At 39.5% G+C, this 25097-nt stretch overlaps 1 pseudogene; it reads right to left on the bottom strand.

The window, feature by feature from the left end:
* Positions 1-1308: 1308 nt before the first annotated feature.
* Positions 1309-1385, bottom strand: LOC142874871 (uncharacterized; annotated as a pseudogene).
* Positions 1386-25097: the final 23712 nt, after the last annotated feature.

Below are 25097 nucleotides of genomic sequence, written 5' to 3'. Positions count from 1 at the left end.
ACTAAGAAACAAGTTATCCTTTTGAATATGAAGAATGGCTAGCCATTTGTTAACTTTTAAATACAATTATGTAGTATTTTTCCTAGGAAGTTGGTGTTATTTGATGCCATTTGAGACTATTCAACATTCGTTGAACACAGGCATTATAGCAGGAATTGTGAATCCAGAAATAGATGAGATAGAGTCCTTATCCTTACACAGATCATATTTTGGACCTTTTTTTTTTTTTTTTTAATCCAGTGATGCTAGGGTCAAAAAAGGGTCAAAGGGTAAAACTCTGGGGACACAGACTTTAGCACAATTTAAATATATTCCACATGAACTCAAACTCTATCAGTCTTGGAGTATAAGTAAAATTTTATTAAGATTATAGGTCCTTTATGCCCCCTTACATGGTTGTAGGACCCTGGCTCTCCCCCTCCATCTCTTCCAGTTTCCAGAGCAGTAACAAGTTCACACGTGTTTTCCCACCTGGTAGCTTGTCATGTTACAGTGCCCCTGGCTTTGCTGCAGGTCCCCATGACAACACTGCTTCCTTGGCACAGGTTTTCTCTGCTGAGCTTTTATAGTTCCAAAGAAGTACCACAGTCTATGGCAGAGTTGGGGGAAGAATACCCTCCCCAGTTCTCTGTGCATTTGTCCTCTGGGCCCCACAGCTGCCATGCTTGTGCCCCCAAGTGACTCAGTGAGTGATTTTGTGAGAAATGTTCTTCAAACTCCCACTCCATAATCTCCCTAGTTCCTAGGCTGTGTGAGGGGGGTGGATGGACTGATGATAGCAAGCTGTCTCTCTGTTGTCCCTGACTCTTCTTTTTTTGTTTTTCCTCTCTAGTCCCTCACAGGTACTACTCTCTCCTTTAGAGAAAAACAAATTCTCCTTGCACATCTCCCTAGGCAAACAGATGACCAGAAGCATGACCAGCCCACTAGGTCCCCAACAGCCAGACCCTGACATGGATTGGACCATGTTTTGTTTGACTTTGTATCCCTAGTGGCAGTTCAGTGCTTGCTACAAAATAGACATCTAATTAATAACTAGTTATTAGTAGTAATTACTAGTAACTAATTATCAGTAGTAGGTAATAACTAATTCTTGTTGAATTAATGAAACAATGTTTGTTCTGTGGAGATGGGACAAAAGTCTCCACAACTTCATGGTTATACCCACAGAAGATCCTAGTATGTACATGTTAAATCAGTGGACACTTGATATCTTTCATGTTCCTGAGTTAGTGATTCCATGATCTGTGCTGCTCTGTCCCCATGCCCTTTTTCTTTTTTTTTTTTCTTTTCTTTTTTTTTTTTTTTTTGTTTTGACATTCTACACATTCAGAGAAGCTTCTTTAGTAACAAACTACAGAAATGATCTCTGAAAGTATTGTCTTGTCCCATATCCTTACATTGTCAGTTTTGTGACAAAAGAGATATATTTGTAAGACATCTGGCCAAGATTAAAGCTACATATTGTCTGGATCTATAAAATGATTTTAAAAGATTAATAAGCATTTATTTGGAAAAATGTGTAATTTAAGTATAAAACAACTGTGAAAACGACTGTGAAACAACTAGGAAGTTATCAGTGTCATAGACAGCAGCAGACACATGGATGAAAGGAGACAGAGACACTGGGAGAGTGGTTGGGGGAGCGATGGGAGAGGGAGAGAGAGTCATGACTGAGGACTCCCAACTGGAACTCCTAACCATCTAGCTCCCAAGTTCTAACACTGGCTCTGAGTGGCAAGTTCACTTTTAGATTTTTTTTCATGAAACTTTTTTGAATAAATAATCAATTCATATACTTTGAGAATTAAAAGATCCCCGCTTTTGAATAAAACCTTCCTTCTGTCCATTTCCTCTGGTCACCTGGACTCTGGAGGAGCATTATAACCACCAGTATAAATTTGCTTCAGGTTGGGGCCAAAGAGAAGGCATAGAGACTTAACATTTTTAGTCCCTCAGGCAAGGTCGAAGCTGACTGATGTGTTCAGGAGAAAAATCTGTGATCTTGGTCTCATTAGTCTCATGTTCTAACATACTGAGCTTATCAGCCTGGACAAGGAGCCCTGATTGTTCACAAACCAGCAAAACATCAGGAGTCTTGCCCTCTGCTTTGAAATATTTCAGCAACATCTGAATCTGGTGTTTGGGTTCTGAGGAGAGAGAGGGGATGTTGGGAACTACTACTCATTTGACATTGGCTAGAAAGAGATGAATGTTCTTTGTTGAGTGGTGAGAACAGTGAGTCGGGGCAGTAGGCAAGGCCATAGCATGAAGGAACCCATGTGTGCCAAGGAGGGTGGAGTTCTCTAAAAGAAGCGGGGGCGGGGAGCCCTGAGGTCAGTTTGAGGAGTGAGACTGTGTAGGAGTGAGACTGTGTAGGTTCACTGCTCAGGAGACTAGGCCAGGCACCCCCTTTTCACTTTGAATCTTTCTCCCTCCTACCTCCTTCCCTTTCACCAGGGCTTCTCAGAAGAGTGCTCCACCCCCACAGCCTCCTCTTTTTCTCTGTCCGTTCGCTCCCATCCGCACATTGCAAGAGGGTTCCTTCCCTCTCCTCACTCCCCAGCTTCACACTCCAGCTGCTTCCACTGTAGCCACCAGTCACCTCCTCATCCAATTTCAGTTTCTAGCCTTTGTTTTGTGAGGCCTCTTGACCACTAGATTCCCCTTAAAGTATTTTTATGAATGGGTAATTCATTCATATCAAACCCAGAAGTATCAGAAGGAGTGAACAGTCTCTTTCCTATCCCTGTCCCTGATTGTCCTTAGGTAGCCACCGCTCTTAAAAATCCTCCCAGAGATTCTTTATGCATATATTCAAAAATTAGAAAATGCAAATTTATTATATTTGTTTTAATGACAAATAAGAATGTAGGTTCTTATTTTTTCCCCTTCCTAACACAAACAGTAGAATATTATGCACACTGTTTGGCTTTGTACTTTTTTTCATTCAATAAATGAAAATAATATACATGTATAGACACTAGGCTTCTCATGGGCATCTGACACTCACCTTGCTCTGAATTGAAATATTCATTACTTTCTAAAGCTGCTTCTCCTCTTATATCCTTTGACTCAATCAGTAGTGGTCATGGTGGGGAGGGGTAATGGCCATTTATCTAGTCATTTATCTCAGAAACCTGGGATTCTTCCTTGACCACTCCCCTGACATCATCCAAAATGTCAGCAGGCCCCACCTTTCCCTCTTCTTCATTCCTACTGTAATTGCCTGAATCTAAGACTTTTGTCTTCCAATAATTCTTTACTAAAAGGCTCCTTTTGACCCACCCAGTTTTCTTTAATCCTGTGGAATCATATTTATACCCCATATCATTGAACTTGTCATCGTGACTGATTTATGAATCTGTTCCTCTCACTAGGCTGTGGGTCCTTGAAGGCAGAGATGCACCTGATTCATTTTTATCCATAGGAACGTAATGGATCCTGAATGAATGTATAAATGATTAAACAGGAGATGTTCAGGAGACAATTCATTGGATAAACAATGACAGCCGTGGTGGCATTATTTATATGCATTGGAGCAGTGAGGGAAAGACTATAGTATCTCAAAGGATCCCAGATTTTTGGATTGGATGCAAAGAGCAGAGACCAGGGCTATCGGTAGAAGAGATGCTTCCATTGTTAGACATGGCAATTTGAGATTCTTGTGGGACACAAAGTCAGTCATTGTATATATGATTTGGGAACTCAGAATAGCCTAGAGAAGTTAAGTTCAGAGGGTTATCAGCATATAGGGTGGTTGATATAAGGGTGTGGTGAGATCACTGAAAAAGTAATCTACAGTAGAAGAAAAATAAAAAGAGAATCCTGGTGACGACCATCATTAAATGAGGCCAGGGAGGAGAGAAAAGCAGCACGTAAAGGCTAAGAGATAACAGTGTTACCCTGGAATCCAAAGGAGGAAAGGGTTTCAAGCAGATGGTTTAGAGGTTAGGGGTGTGAACTGCTGCCAAAATGTCCAGCAAGATGTGGACAGAAATTCATCCATTAGATTGAACAACTCTGAGGTCTTTGGTGATCTTGGAAACGCCAATTTTAGTGCAGTGTTAGGTCAAGAGGTGACTCTGAGAGTGAGAAAGTGGAGGGCAGGGAGGTAGAAGACCCTTTCAAGGGGCTTGGCTGTAAAGAGAAGAGGTACAGCAGCTCAATGGGCATGTAGAGTTATGGCAGGGGTTTGTTTTTCAATTTTCTTTCAAGTTATAGGTAGAGTACATGTTAATTGTAGAAAATTGGGACAGTACAGGAAAGTATTAAAAGCCACAAAGGTCATCGTAGTCCTACTGTCCTAATCCAAATATTGCTGCCAGTTTTTACTATTCCTTTGCCTTTTCCTTGCATTTCAACTGAGTTGAGAAAGCATCAACTGGGTGATTGTAGGCTTTGCTTTCGCATGTACAGAGGATTTAGCTCTAGCATCTGTCCCCAAATTAATTGCCAGGGTTGATTTGACTGATCTAATTGGCTAGACCCCTTTTCGCCCTGGCTGCTCCCTGGGTATTTCTCCATATGGAGTTATTTAATTAGACAGAAATAAAACTTTTCATTCATTCGTTCAACAAAGATTTCTTAGTTGTCCACCATGTGCACTGTGTTCATTGCCGAGGGACAGAGCAGTGAATAAGACAGACATACTTCCCACCTCATGATGTTTGAATAGTATCACTTGCAGAGGGACTTCACTTCAGCCTACTGTGGTATACAGGTATTGCATTCATCTGTTAGACCTTGTAGACCTCCAATGCTGATTTGTATGACTTCTCATTTGATGATATTTCTCCCCTGACATTAAAAACTCTGCAGAAATGTTATTCTTTTTTTTTTTTTTTTTTTGAGACAGAGTCTCACTTTGTTGTCCAGGCTAGAGTGAATGCCGTGGCGTCAGCCTAGCTCACAGCAACCTCAAACTCCTGGGCTCAAGCGATCCTTCTGCCTCAGCCTCCCAAGTAGCTGGGACTACAGGCACGCACCACCATGCCAGGCTAATTTTTTATATATATATCAGTTGGCCAACTAATTTCTTTCTATTTATAGTAGAGATGGGGGTCTCGCTCTTGCTCAGGCTGGTTTCGAACTCCTGACCTTGAGCAATCCGCCCGCCTTGGCCTCCTAGAGAGCTAGGATTACAGGCGTGAGCCACCGCACCTGGCAGAAATGTTATTCTTATTGGCTGATATTAAATATTTAGGATTTTCTTTCCTATTTTTTTCCCCATCACGATATTGCCAGTAGCATCTTTGAAATTAAACTTGCTGCATATCTTATACTATTTCCCTAAGACTGAATGCTAGAAGAATTTATGGGGTCAAAAGCTCTGAACCTTTTAAAAGCACTTTGATACATTTTGTTAGATTGCTTTCCAGAAAGATCCTACTAATTTGGACTTTTTCACAGGGGCACACAAAGCTGTCCTTTTCACTGGAGAGAGAGTTCATTTGTTTATATGTTGAATTGACTGAACCAGTACAAAGAGAAAGGGTGAAGATAAGAAGATGGAATAAGATCTTTGAGAAGTAGTATTGATGGGATCTGGACAAGATGCTAGGAGTTGGTTTTGTAAAAGAAAACAGAAGGCCCTCCTGTTGAGACAGGAGTTAAGGTGGGTGCACATACAAAAAGTATTTGTGTGTTTGTGTTGGAGGAGGCAGAGCTGAGGGAGTGCCTAGCTGATGGCTTCCATTTCCTTCATATGCTAGGAGGGAAGGTCGTCTTGGCAGGGATGGGTAGGATAAGGGGAAGTTGGGTCATAGCTTGGGGAGAATGAAGATATTTTCTACATAGGAGAACTATGTAGAAAATGGGATACCATCTAAAAGGTACAGATGCTTAAATAATATAATATTGCATTTCGTTTATATAATTATAAGCGAAAACTTGATCAGTGTTACTGAAACTCTGTTTATAGGGTATAGTGAAATTGAGAATTGGCAATTATTTGATTAATTTGATGAATGTTCCAAATTAGGAACACCAGGTCAGGGTATGTTTCCGACCTAAATTATACAGTGCAGTTGTCTACAGTGATCAAATTAACCAGCTGATTGCCAAATCTCCATTTCTCTCTCTCCCCTGTGGACATAGCTTAAAGAACTAATAACTGAACTGGACTCTGCCCCAATCTATTTTGGGATAATTGATGTCTTTGTACTCATATCCCTGCAGCTTGGTATTAAACACTGAAGCTTTGTGTAGAATATGTCAGTAGGCGATTTACTACCTCAAAAAGCGGCCTTTCTCTTGTAAAGGCTTATCAATCAGAACTATGGAGGGTATTTTCCAAACTCCTTAAGGAAAATTATATTTTATTGCTATGGGAAAATATTTGATTCAGTACATTTTGGTTCATAAAACGAATTTGTTTCAGATTCTGAATACATGTGATTTTTGCTTCTGTCTTTCTGAATTACTCTAAAGCAATTTCACTTTTACATTTAAATGGTTTCAGTTCTTAAAAACATTTATGTTCACTAGAAGTTGGCTTTTTTTTTTTCCTTAAATGAAAGTATCAGTGATTTTAGCCTCATAAAGAATAAAGAAAATCAGTTATGGTAAAGAAAAATTGCATTCCTCACTGTTTAAATAATTACCTCTTAAATTGGTGGTTGATGCAACGTCGGCTATAAAATGAAAGCAGACAGTTATTGAGGTGCCTTGGGCTCTGAAACCCATTTGGTGAAATAGTAATGTAATTTGAATATTTTAGGAACTGACCTCAATGCTTTGAGCTTCCTCTGTATGTTCTTAAACAATGCCCTGACATACCGTTTACTTACATGTTTATGTGCAAGTAACAAGTTGTGTTACTCTGGGGATTCAGCCCACATTCCCTACTCTCAGGTACTCATCAACCTGCGGGGCTGGATGGTGTCAGAGGGGCAGGCATAAGATTTCCCTCCAGTCAAAGAATTTACAACCTGTTGAGTTTTGCTGACAAAACTCTAACAAAGAACACTGTTCCAATTTGAATATTATTCAAATACAAGTGCAGGTTGAAATGTGGCCATTTCAATGGCCATTCCATGCTGAGAACAGCTTTTGGCATTAGAGATTTGTCATGTGTTCTTACCAATTGTAAAATGGGTAAACAAGCAGAAATTCAAAATGGCAGAATTACATTCCTTTGCATCTGGATTTTATTCTGCTCCTGGTCCAAGTCTCAGGATTTGCAAGAATGACAAGTTGAACTTGGCCTGGTTACTTCTACAGCAGCAAGAAAAATAAAGTGTGGGACTGCAGATACCTGGGGAAGCCTAGGCTTTCCTGGTTTCAGCCTTCCATCCAGAGGGAGAAAACCTCTAGATCAGAGGAGGGATTTTTGTTTTGTTTTGTTTTTTGAATATTGATATCTCATATACACATGTTGGCCTGTGGCACTGGGCCGAATGCAGCCTGGTAGGCTGAGGTCTGTGACGCCTGACTGAATGGTTTTCAAGCTCTGAATTTCCAGGTAAAAGAAGCCCAGAAGACTTCACCACTGTCCTTAGAGGTCAATGCTTGTGTCACACGATGTGGAACATCTTCCTTTCTATCACCAAATCTGCTCAGCCTTCTTTTAAGCTTTGAAAAAAACTTATATTTGAAGAAAAGGAAGGCGGGACTAAAATTAGACTTACTATGCCATTAAATTTCCTCAAAACTATCCATTTTAATTTTTCTGACTAGATTATACATTAAGAAAACATTTACTGAATATCCTATGGTGCTTTCTTTCCAATGAAAATATACTGTGATATTTATCTGCTAATTTCAAAAGTCAGATTTTGCCTACTGTTTTAGTTGAAAAAAAGGAAATAACTTATTTTGGATAGTATCTATCTAAGCAGTTGTTAATTAAATGATGGTGAAATGTAGTAAGGTGAGGTCTTCATTTGTTCTGAAAGGGAAAGACTCTCTGATTTAGGTGTGAATGAAACAATTTTAACAAAGAGAGTCAAATCATACTGAAATTGAATTCTGTGTCAGTGTCATCTATGAATCAATTCGGTTTCATAAATGATCCTTATAGGGACATAAAGAGGTATGTATTTGTTTCAGGTCATGAATATCTTATGATGTTTATTTCTCTCTCCATGAAGTAATATACAGCAGTTGTGTTGTATGCAATAAAAACTTCCATTTACATTACAATGATTCAGGAATTAGACATGTTGGTGAATGAAATTTGCTTTACCAACCTTCATTCATTTATTAAATAAACATCTATTGGGATCCTGTTATGATGTTGAGATACAAAGACAAATCAATGAAATAGTTGATAGTTCAATTATAGCACAGCTAAACAGCACTTTCTCCCCTCTCCTTCCTTGCTAATAGCAAAGTATATCTTTGAGTTGCACAGTTTGGGAATAAGAGAGACAGGAAAAGTACTGTAGAGAAGAGGGCATTTGAATCATGAGGACTTTGCCAGGAATCTCTTCTTCCTGATGTAAGCCTGCCTCAGACTGTGAATAGTGCCTTCCACTATCAGCAGGACACTGGTTGCATGGGCAAGTATGTCCTGAGAAAGTCTTCAGAAATGTTTGGGTAGAGTTGTTACTATCAGGTGTCAAATGGATTCATTTTGGGTGCAGAAATTTACATGGTAGTGAAAAAAGAGCAAGTGAATAAATTCTTATAATTTAGGTTAAAAAATCATAATGTCTTATTTATTATTTGCCTAAAGTGCTATGGTTTTATCTTGATTTTCCAGTTAGCATGTCAGTGTGGCTGCAGAAGATAAGATTAGGGCAGAGAAGGAACATGGAAATAATAAAGGAGACAATGCAGGATAACACAGGGCCAGATGACAGGAGAAAACCCAGATGTTGGCAAAAGCCACGTTATCCAAAGAACGGCGTAAGTCTTGCGCACGCTACCCTTTCCACGTTATAATACTGAACACTTAAATGTGACATTTACTATGTGCCAGACAGTGCTAGACCTTTATGTATAATAATAGAGGGATGCATGGAAAGTAGACGCACAGATAGACAAGTGAACTTAAGTTAACTTTCCAAGGGTTATTTTCATCTTTTTGTAATACACTCTATTTTAGACATGGGTTAAAGATCCTATTCAAGTGTCACTGAAGAGAGAAATGTTAGATGTCAGGAACCAATGTCAGATCACCAAGCCAGGGCCCAGATGAAATGAGCCAGGTGTTCGCATCCTTCAAATAGGAATTGCCAACTTTTACTTGGTTCAAATCCGCTGGCTGCTAAAACTGTTCATGAACGATTAAATCTTTGCTATATCAGAAAGTACATTAAAATCTTGCAATATCTTAAGGTCAACAACATGAATAATAATGACAATGCTATGCCATGAAAAAAATGGTAATTTAAGATTTGTAGACATTTGATACTGGGAAAATGGTTTATAATGAAACTTGCAACCTACACGTCAGCTTCCATTATCTGGTTATGTGAATGTGCATGTGTGTGTTTCTGTATGTGTGTGTATTGGCATATATGCTCACACCTATACCCATGTGTGCATGTTTACATGTAGTTGATGAGAAAATTTCTATGTGGTCTTACAGTCATTTAAAACTTGCTGTTGGCTTTGTAGATAGAACATTGAGAAGAGAGATCTCCCAGAATGTCTTGTGCTTAAGATCCCAAGAATAGAAAAAAGAAACCAAACTAGATGTGGGGATCAAAAAGTTATAGATGGAGTGAAAAAAGAAATAAAGAGACCAAATACCAAGCAAGGTGTGAAACTATGGGTATAATAACGAATGACAGGGGACAGTAGCAGGACTTGGCAAAGGGTCTGAAAAAATGGAAGGGTGCTGTTGGGCAAGAAGGGAAATAGAGGCGGCTAATGGGCATGATCTTTCCCTGAGTCAGATTTGCTTTGTGTTTCTAGATCAGTCAATTTCTAGGTCTTGTCAGGGCTTCATTAGGTAGATACTGGCCCCAGTAATTTTAAGAACTCTTGTGTGCACATTTTAAAGTCAAACGTTATCAGGCAGAAGCTCAATAATTTTATATTGCTTTTTTTTTTCTTTTGAGACAGACTCTTGTTTTGTTGCCCAGGCTAGAGTGAGTGCCGTGGCGTTAGCCTAGCTCACAGCAACCTCAAACTCCTGGGCTCAAGCAATCCTTCTGCCTCAGCCTCCTGAGTAGCTGGGACTACAGGCATGTCCCACCATGCCCGGCTAATTTTTTCTATATATATTAGTTGGGCAATTAATTTCTTTCTATTTATAGTAGAGACGGGGTCTCACTCTTGCTCAGCCTGGTTTCGAACTCCTGATCTTGAGCAATCCGCCCGCCTCGGCCTCCCAGAATGCTAGGATTACAGGCATGAGCCACTGTGCCCGGCCTCAATAATTTTATTAAGTAGACATTCACTATACATTGAATTAGATTTTGAGATTATATTTTGATGTGCTTTGAACAACTCCATTTTTTGCTATTTTTCTCTTTCCTCTTATTTATGGACTACCTTTATTATTTAATTAATTTAACAAGTTATAGCTGTTATTTATGGTGTATGATTTAATGTTTTGATACTTGTATTTGTTGTATAATGATCAAATCAGGGTAGTTAGCATATCCATCACCTCATGTATTTATCATTTCTTTGGTGGGAAGGGTCAAAAGCCTCTTTTCAAGCTATTTTGTAATATACAACACCTTACTGTTAACCATAGCCACCCTGCTGTGCAGTAGAACAGCAGAACTTATTCTTCCTACCAAATTGTAACTTTTAAACCACTGACCAACCTCTTCCCATCCTCCCTTCACTTTCCTTCTCCCCAGTTTCTAGTAAGCACTGTTTTACTCTCTTTTGTGTCAACTTTTTAGAAGATTCCACACATGAGTGAGATCATGCCATATTTGTATTTCTGCATCTGGCTTATTTCATTTAACATGATACCTTACAGGTTCATCTATGCTGTCAAAAACGACAGAATTTCATTCTTTGTTATGGCTGAAGAGTATTCTACTGTGTATATATACCTTTTACCTTTTTTGTTTGTTTGTTTATTCATTGATCTGTTAATGGACACTTAGGTTGATTCCATATCTTGGGTATTGTGAATAGGGCTGCAACAAACATGGAATTGCAGGTATCTCTTTGACATACTGATTTCATTTCTTTTGGATATATATCCAGTGTTGGAAATTACTAGATCATAGGAGAGTTCTATTTTTAATTTTTTGAGGAAACCTCATACTGTATTCCATAATGGCTGTACTAATTTACATTAACACCAACAGTGTGTAAGTGTTCCTTTTTCTCCACATCCTCAGCGCCACTTGCTTTCTTTTATCTTTTTGATAACAGCCATTCTAACTGGAGTGAGGTGGTTTTGATTTGCATTTCCCTGATGATTAGTGATGTTGAGCATATTTCATAGACTTGTTTGGACATTTGTATGTCTTCTTTTGAGAAATATTTATTAAGGTTTTTTGCTCATTTAAAATCAGGTTGTTTATTGCTGTTCGGTTGTTTAAGTTCCTTACATATTCTGGATGTTAACCCCTTGTCAGATGTCTAGTTTGCAAATATTTTCTCCCATTCTGTAGATTATCTCTTTGTTAATTATTTCCTTTTCTGTGCAAAAGCTTTTTAGTTTGATGTAATCACCTTTGTCTATTTTTGCCATGGTTACCTGTGCTTTTTAGGTCTTATTTAAAAATTCTTGCCTAGCCTTGTGAAGTATTTGACCTATGTTTTCTTCTAGGAGTTTCATAGTTTCAGGTTTTACATTTAAGCCTTTAATCCATTTTTAGTTGATTTTTTAATATGGTGAGAGAAAGGAGTCCAGTCTCATTCTTTTGCACATAGATATCTAATTTTCCCAGCATCATTTATTAAAGAGACTATCTTTTCTCCAATGTGTGGCATCTTTGTTGAAAATCAGCTGGTTATAAGTGTGGGCTTTTTTTTTTTTTTTTTTAAAGAGCTGTAAATTAATTCCTCCAGATGCCATAGCCTAAATGCTTTGAATAAAAAGCATAGTGTACAACGAAAATTTATACTTTCATTTATTAATTCAATAAATATTTTCTGGCCGGGCGTGGTGGCTCACGCCTGTAATCTTAGCACTCTGGGAGGCTGAGGTGGGCGGATTGAGGTCGGGAGTTCGAAACCAGCCTGAGCAAGAGCGAGACCCCGTCTCTACTATAAATAGAAAGAAATTAATTGGCCAACTAATATATATAGAAAAAATTAGCTGGGCATGGTGGCGCATGCCTGTAGTCCCAGCTACTTGGGAGGCTGAGGCAGGAGGATTGCTTGAGCCCAGGAGTTTGAGGTTGCTGTGAGCTAGGCTGACACCATGGCACTCACTCTAGCCTGGGCAACAAAGTGAGACTCTGTCTCAAAATAAATAAATAAATAAATAAATATTTTCTCACATTTCATGCCAGGCGCAAGGGACATAGCCATGAAGGAGGGAAAGGGCTTGCCATCATAGGGTTTATAATCTGCTGGGGAAGAGTTAACTTCCTATTTCTACTCTTTCACAAGTCATATCAAGCAAACTATTTGAATCAATAAAATGCACTTTGGAGTCACTCATCCATTGAGGAAAGTTCAGAAATTCAGTTGGTATTGTAATCTGAGAGCCTGAATTTATCTGTGGCTGCAGTTAGTTATAGGGTTCCCAAATTTAATGATTTTGGACAATGAAATAGGCTTTTAGAACCAGATGTCAGTGATGATGAGTCAATAGGCTGTGGCTCAAAACAGCATCCTTCAAATTTATGGGAGAACAAAAATGTTAATTTACTCTCCCATCTTTAACACATTCCATAGGATGATGGAGAGTTTTAATAGCTAAAACATAAAATTATTTTCCTGCTTACCTCAGCTCTCATGAAAAGTTCGAGTCACTTTTGTTGTACTATCAAATATTGTTCATTTTATCTAACTATCTAACTATATTTTTGCACCCATTAGCCATCCCCCCTTTTTCCCCCTCCCTGCTACCCTTCCCAGCCTCTGATAAACCATCATTCTATTCCATCTCCATAAGATCCACTTTTATCAAAGAACAACGTTTCTTAGTGATCATGAAAGCAAAGTATAGCAAGTTTAGTTTTTGAATAGGGTTAAAAATGTAATGCATTTTCTGAAATCAAAGGAGATTTTTCTGTTTCTATCTTTCTAGTCACTTAGGCCCTTTTTAAAAAAAATCTTGGAGGAAGGTACAATGACAAGCCTTGCATGAGTTGGTGGAAGATAATTTCCATTTTTACTCATTTAAAAATCTATGTGCTATTATTGATAATTATTTATAACCATAAAGTAAATTTCTCTGATAGCTCCAAGTACTTTTAAGAGACAGATAACTTTTCAACACCTGGGGAGTTCCTTATTAGATAGGATTATAATTTAAGAGACCACCTGCCATACCCCAATTGCTCCAAGTTTTGTCTTTATGCCAGTGCCTCATATTTAAAACATGGCATGTATCTTCAAGACCTCTAAACTTAACACACATTCTGATGATTCTTTCACCATAATTTGGGCCATGTGAACTTTCTGCATTCATTGAGCTACCAGTTAACTGATCATTTAGCCTAAGATTTTCATCTTAGCTCTGAGGATAGAAGGACTAGAGGGAGCTTTTTGGCATTTTTGTCAAGCCCCTCCATTTATGATGAAAGCACTTTTTGTGATGGCAGAGGATGACACCAACAGTGAGAGAGAATGTATGACGAGAGTGGCAGACAGAACACTACATGAGGGTGGAGACAGGCAGGCCCCTTGGCTCTATTTTGTGTTCTGGTACAACCGGGAGAGGCAGCCTTGGGTAGGCTTAAAATCTTTTTTCTCGCAACGCTTTTGTGTTTATCTTGTCACTGTTGGTTTGTAAACTGGGGTCCAACTGCAGTTGTTAATGTGGTTCAAGGATTGGCTTTTGGTGTGGGACGGGTCTGTAATTCCCCATAAATAGTATGCATAATTCTGTTATGGGTCTTATTTTTTTCTTGGGTCTACAAATTTGTTTAGGTTCTGCAAGGGATATGTGATTTTCAAAAGAACTTCTTCAGGCTGGGTGTGGTGGCTCACGTCTATAATCCTAGCACTCTGTGAGGCTGAGGTGGGAGGATTGCTTGAGGTCAGGAGTTTGAGACCAGCCTGTACAAGAGAGAGATCTCGTCTCTACTAAAAATAGAAAGAAAATTAGCTGGACAACTAAAAATATATAGAAAAAATTAGCCGGGCATGGTGGTGCATGCCTGTAGTCCCAGCTACTTGGGAGGCTGAGGCAGGAGGATTGCTTGAGCCCAGGAGTTTGAGGTTGCTGTGAGCTAGACTGACTCCACGGCACCTTAGCCTGGGCAACAGAGTGAGACTCTGTCTCAAAAAAAAAAAAAAAAAAAAAGAATTTCTTTAGAGGATCACTAAAGTCTTTTCTATGGTAACATTCTGTGGCCATTGGCTATATTTTTTAATGAGTATGTATGTAAGACCATAATGTGTTTAGTTTGTTTTTTACTTGAAGGAGAGGTTCAGACTAAGATATTTAAGAACATGGCCTAAAGATTTATTTTTTCAAAATATTGCAGAGGTACAGGTGTTTTTGGTTACATGTATTGATTTTGTTATGCTTGAGTCAGGGTTATAAGTATGCCCATCACACAGACAGTGCTCATTGTACTGGTTAGGTAGGTTTTTGCCCATCCCTTCCTCCCCACTTCCCCCTGCTTAATTTCCACTGAGTTTTACTTCCCTCTGTGCATGTGTGCTCATTAGTTAGTTGCATTTTTTATAGCAAGTACGGGTGGAGTTCTTGAATACATAAAGTATTCTTTTGATACTTCACTTAGAATAATAGTCTCTAGTTCCATCCAAATTGTTGCAAAAGGCCTTAATTCTTCCTTCTTCATGGCTGACTAGTATTCCATAGTATACATATACCACATTTTGTTAATCCACTCATGAATTGATGGGCACTTGGGTTGATTCCACATCTTTGCAAATGTGAATTAGGCTGCAATAAACATTTGAGTGTAGGTGTCTTTTAACCCAGTTAGAATGGCACTTATTAAAAAATCCAAAAGCAATAGATACTGGTGTGGATTCAGAGAGAAAGGAAAGCATATACACTGTTGGTAGGAGTGTAAATTAGTACAACCTGTATTAGAAACAGTATGGAGGCTGGGTGAGGTGGCTCATGCCTGTAATCCTAGCACTCTGGGAGGCCGAGGCGGGCGGATTGCTTGAGGTCAGGAGTTCAAAACCAGCCTGAGCAAGAGCGAGACCCCGTCTCTACTATAAATAGAAAGAAATTAATTGGCCAACTAATATATATATAGAAAAAATTAACTGGGCATGGTGGCACGCACCTGTAGTCCCAGCTACCTGGGAGGCTGAGGCAGGAGGATTGCTTGAGCCCAGGAGTTTGAGGTTGCTGTGAGTAGGCTGACGCCACGGCACTCACTTTAGCATGGGCAACAAAGTGAGACCCTGTCTCAAAAAAAGAAAAGAAAAAGAAAACAGTATGGAGATTCCTCAAAGAACTAAAAGTAAGCCTACCATTTGATCCAGCGATCTACTACTGGGTATTTATCCAAAGGAGATTGTTTTATATAAGGCAAAAATCTCTGGTACTAAAGAGATATGGCTGGAAATCCCAGTCCCACCACACACATCATATACATGGGTACATGTATATAAGGTCTACAACTTACCATGGCTCCACTTAAGATTTTTTGGCATTACGATGGGTTTGTCTGGATGTAACTTCATCATAAGTTGAGAGCATCTACATACATACATATGTATGCATATATACATACAGATGTACACATATGCCAGAGTACTCTATGTATGGCATTAAGGGCAACCCTGATAAGATCAAGTTTTATGAGTGACTACTTAGAATGTCAGCATTTGGCAAAGCATATTGAACCAAGATGTATTTTAAAATCCTTCCTAATGCTAATTTGTTTTACATGTGCCTCCTCTAAGTAGTGCATTGTTGGGTTTTTTTCTTAACAATCTCTGCATTTTAACTGAGTAATTTAATTTAATCTGTGATTACAGATTTATTTAAATATATTTCTGTTATTTTGCTTATCTATTTACTATGCTTTTTTTTTTGCCCTGAGCCTTGCATGGATATTTACTATGCATTTTATATATTTCTTGCTTTCCTTTAGATTGATTACATTTTCTTAATTTTTATTAACTGAGTTTAAGTTTTTTTATGCTATTTCTAGATGTTTAGTAGTTACTTTTGAAAATTTAATGCCAATTTATCTACTTTAATTTTACTTTTTGCATCCTACTTCTTCTATTTGTATTAATTTCTTTTTTTTAGTATTTCTTATGGACTTCTTTAGCTTTTCTTTTAGTGATGATTTGTGAATATTTATCTTTCGTGTTTAGTTGGTTATAGAATTTCAGGTTGATAACTATTTTCTGTTAAAGACTTTGAAGATAATATTTTATGCTAGTATCCTTTGGTGCTAATGAAGAGCAAAAAATATATTCTTTTGTAAATAATATGTCTATTTTCTCCGATTGCTTGCAATATTTGATGTATATTTTTCTGATATCCTGCAGTTTCACTCTGAGCTGTCTTGGCTGTAAATTTGGTTAGGTATTTATATTTTTCAATAAAGTGCTTATGCTATATTGTTTTGGCATCTTCCTCCCATAAAAAAATATCTTATGGAATATCTTCCCATGTCAGTAAATATTCATCTACTATGTTCGTGATTGCATTTCTGTATGGTCAGATACTAAAGTATTTGATCCTAATTTTTTTTTTTTTTTGAGACAGAGTTTCGCTTTGTTGCCCAGGCTAGAGTGAGTGCCATGGCGTCAGCCTAGCTCACAGCAACCTCAAACTCCTGGGCTCGAACGATCCTTCTGCCTCAGCCTCCCGAGTAGCTGGGACTACAGGCATGCGCCACCATGCCCGGCTAATTTTTTCTATATACATCAGTTGGCCAATTAATTTCTTTCTATTTATAGTAGAGACGGGGTCTCGCTCTTGCTCAGGCTGGTTTTGAACTCCTGACCTTGAGCAATCCGCCCGCCTCAGCCTCCCAGAGAGCTAGGATTACAGGCGTGAGCCACCGCGCCCGGCCTGATCCTAATTTTTATTCAAGTACAATTACACACGTACAAAGAAAAGGGAGTCATAACCTATGTGTGAACCCTGGGTACTGCTGATGTTCTGAGTAGGTCACTGGTTTGAAGCTGGGAGAGCTGATTGGGTACGTCCCTTCCCAACTGCATGCTCAGCAACATTGCTTTAGCCATAGAATTGAAATACTCAGGGAAAAATATGACAAAACAGATACTGACAAAATATGTTTTGGCTTTGAGAAGCCCCCAATTTTTAAAGAGTTTAAAACATTTGCGGGGGTTGTGTTCAGGTTCACACAGTTCAACAGCCCTTTTTTGGGCTGGAAGCTGGGAGTCTGGGATCAGGGTGACAGCATGGTTTGGTTCTTGGTGACGTTTGTCTTCCTGATTATATCTCCATGTGATCTTTCCTTGGTATGTGAAAAAAGACAGAGAGAGAGAGATAGGGAGAGAGAGAAAGAAAATATTTTCCTCTTTTTATAAGAGCATTGATTTCATCATGGGGCTTCTATCCTCATGATTTCATCTAAATCTAATCACCTTCCAAAAGTCCAACCTCCAAATACCATCGCGTCGAGGATTAGTGCTTCAACATATGACTTTTGGGAGAACACAAACATTCAGTTGGTAGCTGACACCCATCTAAAGCCAAGGAGAGAGGTCTCGGAAGAAATCAGTTCAGTTGACACCTTGAATCGGACTTCTAACCTCTAGAATTATCAGAAAATAATCCTAACTTTGCAATTTACAAGCTCGGTGGCCATGAGAGGCCAAATAATATGGCCTCTCTCAATTCTCAGTTTCCTACTACGTAAATATAAGGCCAATCATAGACTCTAACTCAGAGGGTTAGTCATAAGCTTTAGGCAAGAGGCTCTAGTAAAGTGCTTAACGCACTTTCGATGTTTAAGCAACCCAGGCTTTGGTACTTTGTTGTGACAACCTTAGCAAACTAATATGTTGTGTAACCCTGGGTATTTAACTTCTCTAAATTTTCATTTTCTTATCCGTAAAATGGGAATTATGATATAAAAGTAGATGGTATTTTAAAATAGGTAAAATAACTTATTTTGATTTTGGGGAAAATAATAAAAGTGATATTGAATCATGGTAACTTTTAAATTTTATACATTTTTCTAAAAGCCTGAGAGAAAAATACCAGTATATCCTGATTTGAAAAGACCAAAAACTCTACATTAGAACTAACTAGGCCGGGCGCAGTGGCTCATGCCTGTAATCCTAGAACTCTGGGAGGCCGAGGTGGGCGGATTGCTTGAGGTCAGGAGTTTGAAACTAGCCTGAGCAAGAGCGAAACCCGTCTCTACTATAAATAGAAAGAAATTAATTGGCCAACTAATATATATAGAAAAAATTAGCCGGGCATGGTGGTGCATGCCTGTAGTCCCAGCTACTCTGGAGGTTGAGGCAGGAGGATTGCTTAAGCCCAGGAGTTTGAGGTTGCTGTGAGCTAGGCTGCTGCCACAGCACTCAGTCTAGCCTGGGCAACAAAGCTAGACTCTGTCTCAACAAAAAAAAAAAAAAAAAAAAAAAAAAGGAAGTAACTAAATAAATGAATGGGTAATTATTTACAGGAAAATTTTCAATAGCATTAATACCATCACATAAAAAATGTTCCAAGGGAATTTTAAATATAACTTGATTCCCTGTCCCACAAAATGTCAATTTACATCAACTTTCCAGAAACATACCAAGTGCATAAATTAGAACACACAGTATTTGTTAAATACTTAAGGTTTGATTTAATAAGAGATTTCAGGATGCTGAAGGCAGCCTAGCCCTGCCGTTGTTATTGTAATGCATGCATAGACTGCAGTTCATAATCAGAGCTGTGTTGGGCATTCCACTTTGCACCTCCTATGGCACCAATTTTCAGAAACTGTTAGAACCCAATAGAAAAATCTCACCTAAAATTCATCTGTAAGCTAAATTACAGGGGAAGCCATTAGCATTCATTTTACATGCATTATTGGTCCAGGTTGTCAGCCGAGCACCTCTGGATCACATGGAAGGATTTTGCCAGCTTTGAGAATCCTGAGAATTAAAATGGTCAACCAAGGTATTTCATTGTCTTTCTGATCAAGAAATATTTCTTAAATAAACCAAAAGAATGTATTGAGCCTCTACTAGATGCCTAGGCCTTGTCTGAGTCCTACTTTGGGATGGGGATAGAAGAGTAGAAATCTAAAATCTGCTTGGAAGAGGCCAAACAAATACTAACTAAATAATTAGAAATTGATTAAATGTTAATCTAAATGGAATTAAGTGAAAAAGGATTTTAAAGAAGGGCAAGATCAGCATGAGTTTGAAGAAGTTGAAGAGGATGAAGGAGGAGGTAAGACTTGGACCAGGGTTTGGAAATGGGAAGCTTAAAATTGAGGATACATGAGAGGGTATTTTAAGGTTGGTGCAGGTTGAGGGGAAGTGTGTGTGTGAATGTGCACATGTGTTTGTTTGTTTGCCTTTCATGCATGTGCTCAGGTACCATTTTTTTGGGGGGGGTTGGGAAAAGAGAGATCATGGGCAAAGATATATAAGTAAGAACCTACATACTATGCATAATGTACTCAGAGAAATCTGGCTGATGGGGGAAAAAGATATGCCCATTTACTGTTAGGATTAGGAATGTGTTATTTCTAAATCCTTACAACAGTCTACAATATAAGTACCATCACTGCAATTTTGGAGATGAAGGAATGGAGGTTTACAGAGATTCAATGACTTACACATACTGAATGCACAAGCCTCCAATGTCTTAATGAGTTTGTGTGGCATAGTGGGACATAAAAGGTCCACATGGATCTCACAAACTAACTGAGACTCCTTGCTCAAGCGGGGTCTAACACTGTGATATACTCTGTGTTCCAGAGCTTCTCTGGGAGCTTGGATTGAAGTTCATCTGAAGCTGAGATAAGCTCTTCCTTAGCATCTCTTCCTCCCCCTACATGCTCTATCCTGCATCCCTCTCGCTCTCTTTCCCAATAAATCACTTGAAAAGAGCCCCTACCTCAGGCTTTGCATCTAGGGAGCTCTACCTAAGACACAACCATTCCCTAGATGTGCCTTCAAATTGTGATCAGTGCATAGAGTGTATCATTGCTACAAGTGAGGACACCCTGTGTGTGGAGCTGTCTGCCAGACAGCGCTATGCAGAGTGTGCGGGGGCTGGGGGGGGTGGTGCCGACGACCCTACCATTAGCCGGCACACCTGCATTAAGCACTTCACCTGAGCTTCTTGCCTACAGCTTATGGCTAACTCTCTGAGGGAGGGTCTATGATTAGCCTTATGTTTACATAGTAGGAGACTGAGATTTGAGAAGAGGACATATTATTATAATGTTTGCTCATGGCCACACAGCTTGTTAGTGGCAAAGTCATGATTCCATCACACCTCTGCTTAACATCACAGCTCCAAAAAACCCGAGTTTGTGCTTACTGGAATATGGAACTTACTAAACATGTAACTTACTAAAATGTTTAAGAACCATGACTCAGCATAATTAGGGCAATAAACAGTTTTACTCAGGTTGTAGGGGCAACCAAATCATAGTGGTATATTCAATTTAATCCCTTTAAATGAACACAAAATGATCTGAGAACTCCTGAGTATAAAAGACAATGGCAAATTGGGCATAGGAGTTTGAAGTAGGTAGAAGATATGGTGACCACATCATTAATTAATCAAATGGAACACTGTTGAGGGCAATAGGAAATTCCATTAGTAATTACACAGGGATAATGTATAGCTATTCTATCTGGGCAAACCAGGGTGTGTGAACACCACAGTAAAAGGAGGCAACAGGGAGCTATGGTAGATTCTTGAGCAGAGAGTGAAACAATTCTTCTGTCAATGGTATGTAACATGATTTAGGTGAAATCCTAGAGGCTCGGAGAACAAGAGACACTTAGAAATACTAATCCTGCCCCTGGTTTTCTTTCTAGTTCACTCCTAGATATTGTGGTCCTTTCTGGACCTCAGCATGCTTGCCAAAGGCTATCAGCCCTTAGGACAAGAGAATACCTAACTCTGTCCAGGTATTCCCAACCACTGGTTAGATCCTTTGTTTCATCCAGAAGGCCCTGGCCCTGGCATGAAAATGCCCTCCTCCACTGGCTCTGCTTCCTTGAAATATCTATATTCTCATGCGATGTCTTGTGCCCTTGTGTAATTTTACCTGTGGACAATTCTGGATGAACAAAAAGATAGGGATGCACATTTGCCACTAAGAAACTTAGAAGTTTTGTCTAGATAGATTTGTCCTAAAGGTTACTTCCCTCTGGCTAATTCGAGAAAGTGAATTGAAAAGATCATTTTTGATGGGAGGTTTACTTTTTTTGCCTTATGCTCCTCCAAGTTTGCGGGCAGTCCTGGGTTAAATGATAAGGGCTTCTTATTCTCAAGCAGGGCTTTATGGTCACACAACCTCTCATCCCCTTGAGTTTTAAACACATTGTATTACCTTTACAGAGGTAAGACTAAGGTCAATAGTTCGAATGTGGGTTTCAGAGGGGAAAGACAGATAACCTATTATTATTGATGGAAGCTCATTTGTAGAAAGGTAGAATATGGACTTGCAGCATGAGAGAGGGGGAGAGAGTGTACCCAGCAAATCTCCAGGGTCTGCAGAGATGAAAAAATATTAAACTTATAACTTGTGTCCTTTGGAATTGAAACACTGGTTCTTTCACAAGGCAGCATTCTGTGCTCTGTCTCTTTGGAAAATGCTGCCTCCTGGTCCACTTATGTGAAGAAAAAATAAGGAAGACGGGGCAATTTAGGGAAGGACCCTTCACTGTGTGAATGTGGGAATTCATTTCTGAATACAGGTTGATTGTCTAATCTTAACCCAAACTTGTGAAATGGGCTTGAAATGTATTTTTGTGACTTCACAATGTAGTGAAAAGTACCCAAACTTTGGAATTATGCAGACCTGGGTTCAAATCCTAGATTTATCATTTAATAATTATGTGATGTTGGATAAGCTCTCTAATCGCTGATCTCCATTTTCCTCATTTATAAAAAGTCATAGAAAAATAGGACCCCTTGAGATTATCATGCAGTGTAAATGAAGTACTGTTTATCAAGCCTCAAGCATCAAGGCTGGAACTCAGTGAAGTGGAGCTGTCGCTTGCTCAGACAGGGTGCACACAGACTGATCTCTGCCTCCTCTGAGCTCCTTGTACCTCTTTGTACAGCCCACTCTTACAGCACAGATCTCACCTTCTTATACTTAGCTGTCTATGTGCCTGCCTCCCTACCATATCACTTGCTTTTCCATCTATTCCAGAGCCTTCTGTGCAGGTCTCAAGGTATAATCATTAGATGGCATTTTTGTTTTTATATCGTTGGTAGTAATGTAGTTTATAGGAAATATTCTCTTTAAAATCTTGAATCTTGACAAGTTTTTTCTTTTTCTCTCTCCTCTTGGCCCCTTCCTTCCTTCCTTCCTTCCTTCCTTCCTTCCTTCCTTCCTTCCTTCCTTCCTTCCTTCCTTCCTTCCTTCCTTCCTTCTTTTTTTTTTAAAGGAGAGGCTATCTGAAGATGCAATTACATATTTATATGTTTCTTAAAGATGTACATTTTGGGCTGGGATTGGTGGCTTATGCCTGTAATCCCAGCACTTTGGGAGGCTGAGGCAGGAGGATCACTTGAACCCAGGAGTTCGAGACTAGCCTGGACAATAAAGTGAGACCCCATGTCTACAAGAAATAAGAAAAATTAGCTAGATGTGGTGACACAGCGCCTATAGTCCTGACTACTTGTGATGCTAAGGCAGGAGCATTGCTTGAGTCCCGGAGTTTGAGGTGGCAGTGAGCCATGATCACACCACTGCACTCCAGCCTGGGCAACAGAGCCAGACCCTGTCTCTAAAAAAAAAAAAAAAAAAAAAGATATACATTTCTGATGCTGTTTCCTCATCAGTAAAATGGAGAAAGCAATAGCACCCCTTGCCCATGGGGTTGAATGACTCCAATTTTCAGAGAGATTGGCATGGGACCTGATGGAGTGCAGATATTGTTAAGTATTTGTGATGATTATGTCCAACTTGTTGTCTGTTTGCTATTATAGAGACAAAGCTTTTGAGATAATTTATGTTGGAATTCCTATCTTTTAAAAAATATGTTTTTATTACAAATCTACTACATGTTCAATGTTGATAATTTGGAGACTCCTCAACTTAGGGATTGGCTCCTTTCTGAGGAGCACGTTTGTGATAGGCAGCACTCTTCTTGGAAGGCATGAGAAAATTACAGACCAGGATTGGGATCCTTAGACAGATATACAGATGCAGAAATCCTCTATGTTGGGTGGTGTGGACATGGAGCACATCTCCTGGGAGGGGTCCTGAAGTGGTTTGGATAACATTATCAATTATGGGTCTAGCTACATGGCATCTTCCACTCGTCTGTGTTTCTGAAGCCAGCCTTAGTGGAACCCAGAACCTTTGATGTGGCCCAATTGTCCTACCACCCCCAGCATCACCATGAGGACTCAGACTGCCGTGACTGCTGGTACTGTCTTCTGGCCCCCAACCCTTGGTTTTGGCGAAGTTCACCTAGTGCTGGTTTATATAAGCCTGTAGGGTCAATAAGGTTCTGCCCACAATGATGACCATACTTCAATAGTCACAGTTGTCTCATTAGCCACTTGAAATACTTTCTCTCTCATACTCTGGTTTCTCTTCAGCTCATACAAGTCTTTCACCTTTTAAATACCTTCGCTCATTTTGGATCTCTCAACCACACAAGAATGCAGCCCTGTCTCCCACTCACTGAGCTAAGCCTTTAGTAGTGGATCCAGCGACTGTGTATCGAAATAGCCCATACCAGCAGGACGGCTGCAACATGTGTTCGTTGTCTCCTCATTCTTTCCACAAGTGAGAAGTGTCACCAAGGGTATGCCAACAGTTTTATGCTCCTGACTCAACCTCAAAAAGAACTTCCGAATTGGCCCTTCCTTTCTATAACTGTTGTCTCAGTCTTCTTGAGGCCCTAACATGTATTCATGCCTTCCTATGACCATGTCCCAGTCCACATTTCCACTCTCATTTCCCAGAAAAAGATGTGGCCAATATTTAGTGGCTGCAGCCATTTTGCTGCCCAGGAGTTTATCACAGTTGCCTGGATGTTTTCCAATGCTGTTCCTTTCCAATGCTTTCCAATGCTGTTCTCCTTGTCTAGAACATTCTAGCTCTTGCAAAAGTTCTGCTCATCATTTTTTCCCCTAATCTCAATGGTGCTATAGTGAAGTGTTAGTTAGCTCTGGAAAACAGTTATCCATTCCCTTCCAGTTCTCTCAGAGCCCTCTGTTTTGTCTCTGTCACTGCCCTTATGGTGTGCTGTAATTATTTATTTGCACATGTGTCTCCTCCTGCCGGACTGTGAGGTCAGGGAAGGCGGCGATAGCTCGTGTTCCTTGGTGGATCCCCAGAGCCCAGCACGTAGTAGGTGTGCAGTGTTGGTTGGAGGAATAACTAGTGACTAGAAGAAAGGTTCTTTTGCTTATGTCAAATGGCCTTTAGGCTGCTGTGCTTTTGTGGTTCAGTACAAAATAATAAAGCTTAAAGGGGAAAAAACTTTCCTAACCTGTTGCGACATGCAGTGAGAGATTTTATTGCTTATTTCTGTTTTTATCTGCCATATGGCTTTCCATTCACAAACTGCTCTAGTGAGAATTACTTTTGCAGGTAATTTTCTAATGATTGTCTTGGGATAAACAAATTTATCAGACTTGTTTGGCTAATGTATTCAAGGAGGTTCACAGGGGAAAAGATTAATCATCTAAGAAGCAAGCCGGTGTCTGTCATTAGGCGGAAGGGTCCAGAGATGATCAGAGCTGAGCGGGTGGTTGCTATGACTGCAGATACCTTTCTCTCCCTTTGTGAGGTCAATGGCAGCTCCCAAGCTGATTGGCTAAAATTAGATTATCCTGCTGACCAACCATGGGGAGTTAATTTCATCAGAAAGAGAAAAATAGTGGGAAATCCTGCCGTGTGCTACAAAGGAATTTTCTT

Source organism: Microcebus murinus, chromosome 1, assembly GCF_040939455.1.
Source record: "Microcebus murinus isolate Inina chromosome 1, M.murinus_Inina_mat1.0, whole genome shotgun sequence".
Lineage (NCBI taxonomy): Eukaryota > Metazoa > Chordata > Mammalia > Primates > Cheirogaleidae > Microcebus > Microcebus murinus.
The sequence above is the reverse complement of the archived record's forward strand: the minus strand, read 5'-3'. Positions and strand labels throughout refer to the sequence as shown.